Genomic DNA, 10,101 nt, shown 5'->3' on the forward strand with positions numbered 1-10,101 from the left:
CCCCAGTGCTGTTCCACATCCAGTACCCCCTTTGCAAGGGCGCCTGTACCCGAGTCGCGCTTCCAGGACTCGTGGGCACGTATCTCCCGACGACAGGGGTTTGCAGCCTCCGTACTTGGGCAAGTCCCTCCACGCACCCCTGCTCTTCCTCCGATCGATCTGGCGCAGCGCTCCCGGGTGGGGAGGTGGTGCCGCTCACTCGGCCCGGGCTTTGGAGCCCGCGCCGGCTTAAGGTGAGCGGTCCCCTTCCTCCTCTACCCCCGGGCTTTCGACACCTATCTTTGGGCGCGCACGCCGGCCTCGCCTCCCGTCCGTGGAGGTGGCCGAGCCGTGGGGAGTTTTACCCAAACCAAGCGAAGGCAGCGGTCCGACGACCCGCACGTGCGAACGGCATGGTGCCCACCCACCAAGGCGTGGGGGCCCGTCTTCCGAATCGCTCCCTGTGCGGGGAAGCACAACTATCTCCGAGGGCGGCCCTTTTCTTCCAGATGCGTACACGGCCAGCGGAGGCCCGCGCCGCTCCTCGTGTCCGAAAAGGCGGCCTCCGCGTCGGTGGCGACAGCAGCGGTGGTGGGTGGCGTCTCCGCGCCACTGCCGAGCTTCGCGCTTTACAGTCTTTTCCCGGATCCCTATGTCAGTGGGGAGGACGACAGAGATGTGGAGGCAGGCGAAGGGGGTTCTCACCGTGCAAGGGCGCCTGTACCCGAGTCGCGCTTCCATGACTCATGGGCACGTATCTCCCGACGACAGGGGTTTGCAGCCTCCGTACTTGGGCAAGTCCCTCCACGCACCCCTGCTCTTCCTCCGATCGATCTGGCGCAGCGCTCCCGGGTGGGTAGGTGGCGCCGCTCGCTTGGCCCGGGCTTTGGAGCCCGCGCCGACTTAAGGTGAGCGGTCCCCTTCCTCCTCTACCCCCGGGCTTTCGACACCTATCTTTGGGCGCGCACGCCGGCCTCGCCTCCCGTCCGTGGAGGTGGCCGAGCCGTGGGGAGTTTTACCCGACCCAAGCGAAGGCAGGGGTCCGACGACCCGCACGTGCGAGTAGCATGGTGCCCACCCACCAAGGCGTGGGGGCCCGTCGTCCGAATCGCTCCCTGTGCGGGGAAGCACAACTATCTCCGAGGGCGGCCCTTTTCTTCCAGATGCGTACACGGCCAGCGGAGGCCCGCTCCGCCCCTCGTGTCCGAAAGGGCGGCCCCCGCGGCGGTGTCGACAGCAGCTGTGGTGGGTGGCGTCTCCGCGCCAGTGCCCAGCTTCGCGCTTTCCAGTCTTTTCCCGGATCCCTATGTCAGTGGGGAGGACGACAGAGGTGTGGAGGCAGGCGAAGGGGGTTCTCACCGTGCAAGGGTGCCTGTACCCGAGTTGCGCTTCCAGGACTCGTGGGCACTTATCTCCCGACGACAGGGGTTTGCAGCCTCCGTACTTGGGCAAGTCCCTCCACGCACCCCTGCTCTTCCTCCGATCGATCTGGCGCAGCGCTCCCTGGTGGGGAGGTGGCGCCGCTCGCTCAACCCGGGCTTTGGAGCCCGCGCCGACTTAAGGTGAGCGGTCCCCTTCCTCCTCTACCCCCGGGCTTTTGACACCTATCTTTGGGCGCGCACGCTGGCCTCCCGTCCGCGGAGGTGGCCGAGCCGTGGGGCGTTTGAGCCGACCCCAGCGAAGGCAGCGGTCCGACGACCCGCACGGGCTAACGGCGGGGCGTCCACCCACCCAGGCGTGGGGTCCGTCGTCCGAATCGCTCCCTGTGCGGGGATGCACAACGATCTTCTCCGAGGGCGGCCCTTTTCTTCCAGATGTGTACCCGGCCAGCGGAGGCCCACGCCTCCCCTCGTGTCCGACAGGGCGGCCTCCGCGGCGGTGGCGATAGCGGCGGCGGTGGGTGGCGTCTCCGCGCCACTGCCGAGCGTCGCGATTTCCAGTCTTTTCCCGAGCCCCTACGTCAGTGGGGAGGACGACAGAGGTGTGGAGGCAGGCGAAGGGGGTTCTCACCGTGCGGTGTGCCCCAGCCCGACCGTCGCCTTTCCCCCTCGACCCTCGTCCTCCCAGGCGGCTCGGCAGGGAGAAGGAGAGAGAGAGCGAGAGAGGGAGAGTGGAAACCCCAGAGCCGAGGGGTTATATGGAGAACGGGAGAAGGAACGAGGGCCAAGAGGTAGGGAGTACCCGCAGGCCTCTCCTCTCCCGAACCTCGACGCGGTCCAGTCGTGATGGGGGGCTACCTGGTTGATCCTGCCAGTAGCATATGCTTGTCTCAAAGATTAAGCCATGCACGTGTAAGTACACACGGACGGTACAGTGAAACTGCGAATGGCTCTTTAAATCAGTTATGATTCCTTTGATCGCTCCAAACCGTTGACTCGGACAACTGTGGTAATTCTAGAGCTAATACGTGCAAACGAGCGCTGGCCGCCAGGGATGCGTGCATTTATCAGACCAAAACCAATCCGGGGTCCCGGGCGCGGCGTCGGGACGGCCTCCGCGGCCTCCCCCCTGCTGCGCTCTCACCGTAAGCTTTGCGACTCTGGATAACCTCGGGCCGATCGCATTTCCCCGTGACGGCGACGATCCATTCGGGTGTCTGCCCTATCAACTTTTGATGGTACTTTCTGTGCCTACCATGGTGACCACGGGTAACGGAGAATCAGGGTTCGATTCCGGAGAGCGAGCCTGAGAAACGGCTACCACATCCAAGGAAGGCAGCAGGCGCGCAAATTACCCACTCCCGACCCGGTGAGGTAGTGACGAAAAATAACAATACAGGACTCTTTCGAGGCTCTGTAATTGGAATGAGTACACTTTAAATCCTTTAACGAGGATCTATTGGAGGGAAAGTCTGGTGCCAGCAGCCTAACCCTAATTCCAGCTCCAGTAGTGTACACTAAAGCTGCTGCAGTTAAAAAGCTCGTAGTTGGATCTTGGGATCGAGCTGGCAGTCTGCCGCAAGGCGTGCTACCGCCAGTCCCAGCCCCTTTGCCTTGGGGTGCCTCCCGGATGCTCTTGACTGAGTGTCCCGGGGGCCCGAAGCGTTTACTTTGAAAAAATTATAGTGTTCAAAGCAGGCAGCCACGCCTGAATACTCCAGCTAGGAATAATGGAATAGGACTCCGGTTCTATTTTGTTGGTTGTCGGAACTGGGGCCATGATTAAGAGGGACGGCCGGGGGCATCCTTATTGCGCCGCTAGAGGTGAAATTCTTGGACCGGCACAAGACGAACCAAAGCGAAAGCATTTGCCAAGAATGTTTTCATTAATCAAGAACGAAAGTCGGAGGTTCGAAGACGATCAGATACCGTCGTAGTTCCGACCATAAATGATGCCAACTGGCGATCCGGCGGCGTCATTCCCATGACCTGCCGAGCAGCGTCCGGGAAACCAAAGTCTTTGGGTTCCGGGGGGAGTATGGTTGCAAAGCTGAAACTTAAAGGAATTGACGGAAGGGCACCACCAGGAGTGGAGCCTGCGGCTTAATTTGACTCAACACGGGAAACCTCACCCGGCCCGGACACGGAAAGGATTGACAGATTGAAAGCTCTTTCTCGATTCTGTGGGTGGTGGTGCATGGGTGTTCTTAGTTGGTGGAGCGATTTGTCTGGTTAATTCCGATAACGAACGAGACTCCGGCATGCTAACTAGCTACGCGACCCCCCGTGGTCCGCGTCCAGCTTCTTAGAGGGACAAGTGGCGCTCAGCCACGCGAGATCGAGCAATAACAGATCTGTGATGCCCTTAGATGTCCAGGGCTGCACGCGCGCTACACTGAACGGACCAGCGTGTGTCTACCCTTCACCGACAGGTGCGGGTAACCTGCTGAACCCCGCTCGTGATGGGGATCGGGGATTGCAATTCTTCCCCGTGAACGAGGAATTCCCAGTAAGTGCGGGTCATAAGCTCGCGTTGATTAAGTCCCTGCCCTTTGTACACACCGCCCGTCGCTACTACCGATTGGATGGTTTAGTGAGGTCCTTGGATTGGCCCTGCCGGGGTCCGCCAAGACCCTGGCGGAGAGCCGAGAAGACGATCGAACTTGACTATTTAGAGGAAGTAAAAGTCGTAACAAGGTTTCTGTAGGTGAACCTGCAGAAGGATCATTAAGGCAGCGATGACCGAACCAAGGAGGCGCGGAGCTGGAAGCCGATTTCCCCGACTGCCTCCCCCTGCCCGAAGGGGGTGTGCGGCTGGGATACTTCCGCTCTGCCTGAGCTACCCGCACGCGGAGGGGCGGCGACGGTCCAGCGAGGGTTATCGCCGTGCGGACGAAGACGACGGGAGGGTGTGGGGAGCCCCTCTTGCTCCGTCGTACCGACGGACGCCTGGCCTCTCGGGGGAATCCTGCCGTGTTCCCCCCGCCCAGGAAAAAACCCACATGAAAGGCCGTCCCGGGTACCGTTCGCCCGTGCGCCCCTATACCCCTCTCCCCGGGGTTGCAGGACCGGGGGGTAGGTCGAGAAGTCTCGAGCCCTCCGTTGTTCCCCTCCCCGCCGGAAGGAGGGACGGCGGAGGCCGAGCACCCGGGGCAACAGGGCCAAGAAAAATCCCCGATGCACCCCCTCTGTTGCCGGCCGACGTACTGAAAAACCGGGCGCCCCAGAGCTCCCGGACCCAGAAGCGTGACTCTTAACGGTGGATCACTCGGCTCGCGCGTCGATGAAGAACGCAGCTAGCTGCGAGAATTAGTGTGAATTGCAGGACACATTGATCATCGACACTTCGAACGCACCTTGCGGCCCCGGGTTTCTCCCGGGGCTATGCCTGTCTGAGGGTCGCCCCTCCGTCGATCGCCTCCGTGGCGCAGCTGGGGTCCCGTCGCAAGGGATTTTCAGAGGGAGGCCCGAGGCTTCGCACCCCGACGCCCTCTCTCTCTCTCTCTCTCCCTTACGTCCCCCCAAGGCTAGACCCACCCGCTCGGTTACCCTCCGCCCCGACCCGGAGCGTGCCGTGAGGCTGTCTGTGGAGACACAGGGCTGCCTCCGGAGCTTCCAGGGGTTGGGGGGTAGCCGCCTGGGGCGGCGTGGAAGGGCACGCTCGCAGACCAGACTAAAGACCTCAGATCAGACGTGGCGACCCACTGAATTTAAGCATATTAATAAGCGGAGGAAAATAAACTAACCAGGATTCCCTCAGTAACGGCGAGTGAAGAGGGAAGAGCCCAGTGCTGAATCCATGTCCGTCCGGCGGGCGTCGGGAAATGTGGCATACGGGAGACCGGACCACCTCGGCGTCGCTCAGGGGCCCGAGTCCTTCTAATAGTGGCCCCAGCCCGTGGACGGTGGTAGGCCGTGTATTCTACGGTTGGAATAAAAGTGCAGACGAACATTTGAATGACTTTATTATTGGTTGTAATTTTTCTCAGTTTTACACTGGTTTGGTGCACCTAATTGGGATGAGCCGAAAGGTGTTTAAGCCTAGCCTCTCAATAGGCTTCGCTATCGGCCTCATGATTTCCATATTGTCTGCTTGCTGGTTCTCTGAATGACTGGGGGAAGCCAATACAGGTGGCTGACTGTCGTCTCCATCAGTCCGCCTGTCGTCTCCATCAGCCAGCCTGTTGTCTTCATCAACCTGGCTGTCGTCTCCATCAGCCAGCCTGTCGGCTCCATCAGCCTGGCTGTCATATCCATCAGCCCGCCTGTCGTCTCCATCAACCTGGCTGTCGTCTCCATCAGCCAGCCTGTTGGCTCCATCAGCCTGGCTGTCGTCTCCAACAGCCTGCCCCGAATTTATTACCAATTCATGGGCACGACACATATCCACAAGTGCTTTCTCCTGGTAAACTTTCTTAGCCATACCATTTGTGTGGACCAGATATCGTGCGAATAAGTGTTTTTCGGAATCGGAATATCGTGAGAGAATCCACGTTTCACATACACGTCGTACAAAATGGCTGGTGACATGTGGAAGGCTGTAGCTGTGGAGGAAAAACAATCAGTGCCTGTAGCTGCATATGATAATTTACACTGGATATTCTTCCCCCACCTTTCATGATAACGCCGGAGAGCAGCGGATGGGTTCATTACGACCTTCCCGGTACACGTCAGAAAAAAGTTTGCGATTTCTCGGCCAGCAGCAATGACAGGTCTGATATGTTCTGCATAGACTTTGAACCACTGAAAAAGAAAAAAAAACTTAATCTCGAGCCAGAGGGTATACCTCAAACGAGTTTTGCATGGGGACAACAGAGGGGTTTCAACCCCATGTGGAGTCGGGTAGCCCGGGTCCCCTGGCTTGTAGAAACCTTACCGAATGTTCTTCCTCTGAAAGCACGAACGATGCTACTTGAGTGGATGCACACTTGTGTGTTTTCACACCGACAATCGTCTTTCGAACACCGCGGTACATGTGATAGGTCCTCCCGTTCCACTCTGAAACCTAAGGTGTAAAAAGAAGGGAGATGATTGAGACGGTTCCGCAATGACCGCTGCCCATGCAGACTAACACTACTTACGGTCAAATTGCAAACAACACCTGGCCTTTGGAGGTGTCTTAGAATCAGAAGGGCCTGGAGGTACAGAATAACTTCCCTTCGGTCCTCTTCTGATCCCCCGTCCTGGACATTCTCTATGCTCGCTAGAAATGTAGGTCTTGCTTTGTCCAGTGTTTTCTGGCAGTCATTCGGTGTCTTGGAGGGCTTCATCAGCGTATCGTACCTGTGGGGTGAAATACAGTTATAGCACTTTTCTAAACAACAGCCGATGTTTGGTAAAAATCTCTCAGAATATTGGGTACCTCTTGCTCACTGAGTCTTGGCAGACTCCCCTGTACAACGTCTTACGCAGGTCCTCCGTAAAGTTCATAAACACCTCACACGCCCTGTTATAGCTGAGGATTCTCTATGCTCAGTTGTGTGCCCCTCATCTGATAGGTGGTGAATCGCCGAATGTGCTTCAGTATTTTGAGGGAGGTCTGGTTCGATAGTTTGAGGCTGCTGAGTTTTTTAAAAAAATCATTCACTTTTGTGGGTTTGTTTAAGTACTCCAGAGTTATAAATCGTGGGTTGATAAAGAAAAGAAACCGAGCGACATTTGATACCTCCTGGTTACAATTAGGGACCCCACGGGTTACTGTCAAATATGTGCGGAAGCTCTTCTACATGGGGCTATTTACTGAGTGACGCATATACAAGCCGGCGGCCGTTCTAGCCAGGGAGCTTTCGTTTCTCCATTGCCTAGACTGAATGTTTTGTGTGCTGCCATCCATGGCCTCAATGGGGTCCGACTCGGGGCATGGGGCTCCCTCAAAATTGTGTGCAGACTGTTCAGGGACAGGCGCGTCCATCATATGTGAATATGACTCCACAGGGGGCATGTAGCATGGGGGCAAACAGTCTGTTGGCGCCTGGGTCTGTCCTACAGAGGTCAGCGGTATGTTTTCTAACTGAAATGTAGGTTTGTTTACTATAAAATACCCACGGCTTTCGGCAAATGCTACCACATCTTCCAGGGATTGCAGAGGCTTGAGCTCGCTGAATAGTATAGCTGTGCCCTTAGCCGCGACAAGTCTAAGTCGATCTTTGGCGATAGCCAAGTGTTTTTTTATCTCCGAGACGCTTTCGGACCTCATGCACACCCTTCTCAGATGTGTGGACAGATATCTCGTCACCCTGTGGCACACGGGGGAAGTCAGCGGTGTACGTTGGTGGATGTGGGGAAATAAGCAACACAAACGTTCACTGCGGTTTTACAACCGTGCAACATGGGGTCCGCCGCAGCCTGGTGTGGCGGTTACATTCTCCTATATGTGGGCGACGAATAACTTCTACTTACCGCTTCATAGCGACACGTTTCCCGCAGTCAAATTGAGCTTTAAAGTCCTTGCATCTGCAGCGGAGGTGATCTGAATTTCTGCCGCACACATCCAGGCTGCATCAGCCGCTCGGCTGATTAGTTTCCGCTCTAGGGGCTAATCACTGCTCTCGCGTAACAGGTGATGAGTCGCTCGCACGGGTGCAAATCACCTGTAGTGCTGCTGGAAATATTCAAACCTGGATATATTCGTCCGTATCTTCTATACGGCATCACAGGGGTTGAGGCACCCATAAGGCAGCCACCTGCACGGTTGAAAAGCATCAGCAGCGTTGACGGAAAAAACCTAACCTATCTCATATACGTTTGTTCTATTGCGCTATATGAGAGGAACCTCATTTTCAGACATTTGGTTTGCGAGGTTAGCTTATGGGAAATATCTGTGTGCAGGAAACTTCCAGAGAGGTAGGAAATGTCAGTGAGTGCATCCGATTTCAGTTCCAGAGCGATTTGCCCGATGAGTCCTTCACACTTAGTCTTTTTCAGAAATCAGAATTTTGACTTCCAGGACCCGCCAAACATTGGTAAATTGAATCCGCTCACCAGTTCCAAGTGTTTTGAGGAGTCCCCGGTTGCAGTAATGCAGCCTGCCCAATAGATGTCGAAAAAGAGACAAAAAATGAAAAAGAACCAGAATGAGGAAATTGCAGGGAGCCGAATCCGCCTGACAGTTCCAGGCGATCGGGCACTTTTTTGCATGCGTCCCTAAAGTGGGTATAGGGTGACACTCCATGCAAAGACCCAATTTTGCACACCACCGGCAGAATATATGAGAGAGAGGTACCTCTCAGGCCCGACACATTTCGACTCATTTAAGCTGGTTTTCACCTCCGTAGGCCCGGCTACGTGTTTTGGCTATGAGTCCCTGTTCGGCTGGAGGTCTGCACCTTGGCTGAACCCAGGCTTCCGCAGCTGCGTGGGGGGACTTTTGCTGGTTGCCTATCCCAAGTCAGAGAGGTGTTCCTGGGTTGAAGTGAGCCTGGCCAGACCCCCCCCGCGGGCCCTGGTTCTCCACATGGTGGTGCCCTCAAGGCTAAAATCTGGATTTTTAGGCTGAGGAGAGGCTCCATGAGGGCGGATGCTTTTGTGGCTTCGACCCCAGTGCTGTTCCACATCCAGTACCCCCTCCGCAAGGGCGCCTGTACCCGAGTCGCGCTTCCAGGACTCGTGGGCACGTATCTCCCGACGACAGGGGTTTGCAGCCTCCGTACTTGGGCAAGTCCCTCCACGCACCCCTGCTCTTCCTCCGATAGATCTGGCGCAGTGCTCCTGGGTGGGGAGGTGGCGCCGCTCGCTCGGCCCGGGCTTTGGAGCCCGCGCCGGCTTAAGGTGAGCGGTCCCCTTCCTCCTCTACCCCCGGGCTTTCGACACCTATCTTTGGGCGCGCACGCCGGACTCGCCTCCCGTCCGTGGAGGTGGCCGAGCCGTGGGGAGTTTTACCCGACCCAAGCGAAGGCAGCGGTCCGACGACCCGCACGTGCGATCGGCATGGTGCCCACCCACCAAGGCGTGGGGGCCCGTCGTCCTAATCGCTCCCTGTGCGGGGAAGCACAACTATCTCCGAGGGCGGCCCTTTTCTTCCAGATGCGTACACAGCCAGCTGAGGCCCGCGCCGCCCCTCGTGTCCGAACGAGCGGCCTCCGCGGCGGTGGCGACAGCAGCGGTGGTGGGTGGCGTCTCCGTGCCACTGCCGAGCTTCGCGCTTTCCAGTCTTTTCCTGGATCCCTATGTCAGTGGGGAGGACGACAGAGGTGTGGAGGCAGGCGAAGGGGGTTCTCACCGTGCAAGGGCGCCTGTACCCGAGTCGCGCTTCCAGGACTCGTGGGCACGTATCTCCCGACGACAGGGGTTTGCAGCCTCCGTACTTGGGCAAGTCCCTCCACGCACCCCTGCTCTTCCTCCGATCGATCTGGTGCAGCGCTCCCGGGTGGGGAGGTGGCGCCGCTCGCTCGGCCCGGGCTTTGGAGCCCGCGCCGGCTTAAGGTGAGCGGTCCCCTTCCTCCTCTACCCCCGGGCTTTCGACACCTATCTTTGGGCGCGCACGCCGGCCTCGCCTCCCGTCCGTGGAGGTGGCCGAGCCGTGGAAAGTTTTACCCGACCCAAGCGAAGGCAGCGGTCCGACGACCCACACGTGCGAACGGCATGGTGCCCACCCACCAAGGCGTGGGGGCCCGTCGTCCGAATTGCTCTCTGTGCGGGGAAGCACAACTATCTCCGAGGGCGGCCCTTTTCTTCCAGATGCGTACACGGCCAGCGGAGGCGACAGCGGCGGCTGTGGGTGGCGTCTCTTCGCCACTGCCGAGCT

The 10,101-nt window shown here is 58.0% G+C and overlaps 1 non-coding gene and 1 pseudogene across 1 annotated transcript; both read left to right on the forward strand.

The window, feature by feature from the left end:
• Positions 1-2,213: 2,213 nt before the first annotated feature.
• Positions 2,214-4,088, forward strand: LOC141176465 (18S ribosomal RNA; annotated as a pseudogene).
• A 518-nt stretch (positions 4,089-4,606) lies between these two features.
• On the forward strand, positions 4,607-4,760 carry LOC141176469 (5.8S ribosomal RNA). Its single transcript, XR_012253162.1, has one exon. It is a non-coding gene; the product is annotated as a 5.8S ribosomal RNA (ribosomal RNA).
• The last annotated feature ends 5,341 nt before the right edge of the window (positions 4,761-10,101 follow it).

Source organism: Phyllobates terribilis, unplaced genomic scaffold (genome assembly GCF_046119375.1).
Source record: "Phyllobates terribilis strain yellow unplaced genomic scaffold, ASM4611937v1 Scaffold_25__1_contigs__length_18738178, whole genome shotgun sequence".
In the NCBI taxonomy this organism is placed as follows: Eukaryota; Metazoa; Chordata; class Amphibia; order Anura; family Dendrobatidae; genus Phyllobates; species Phyllobates terribilis.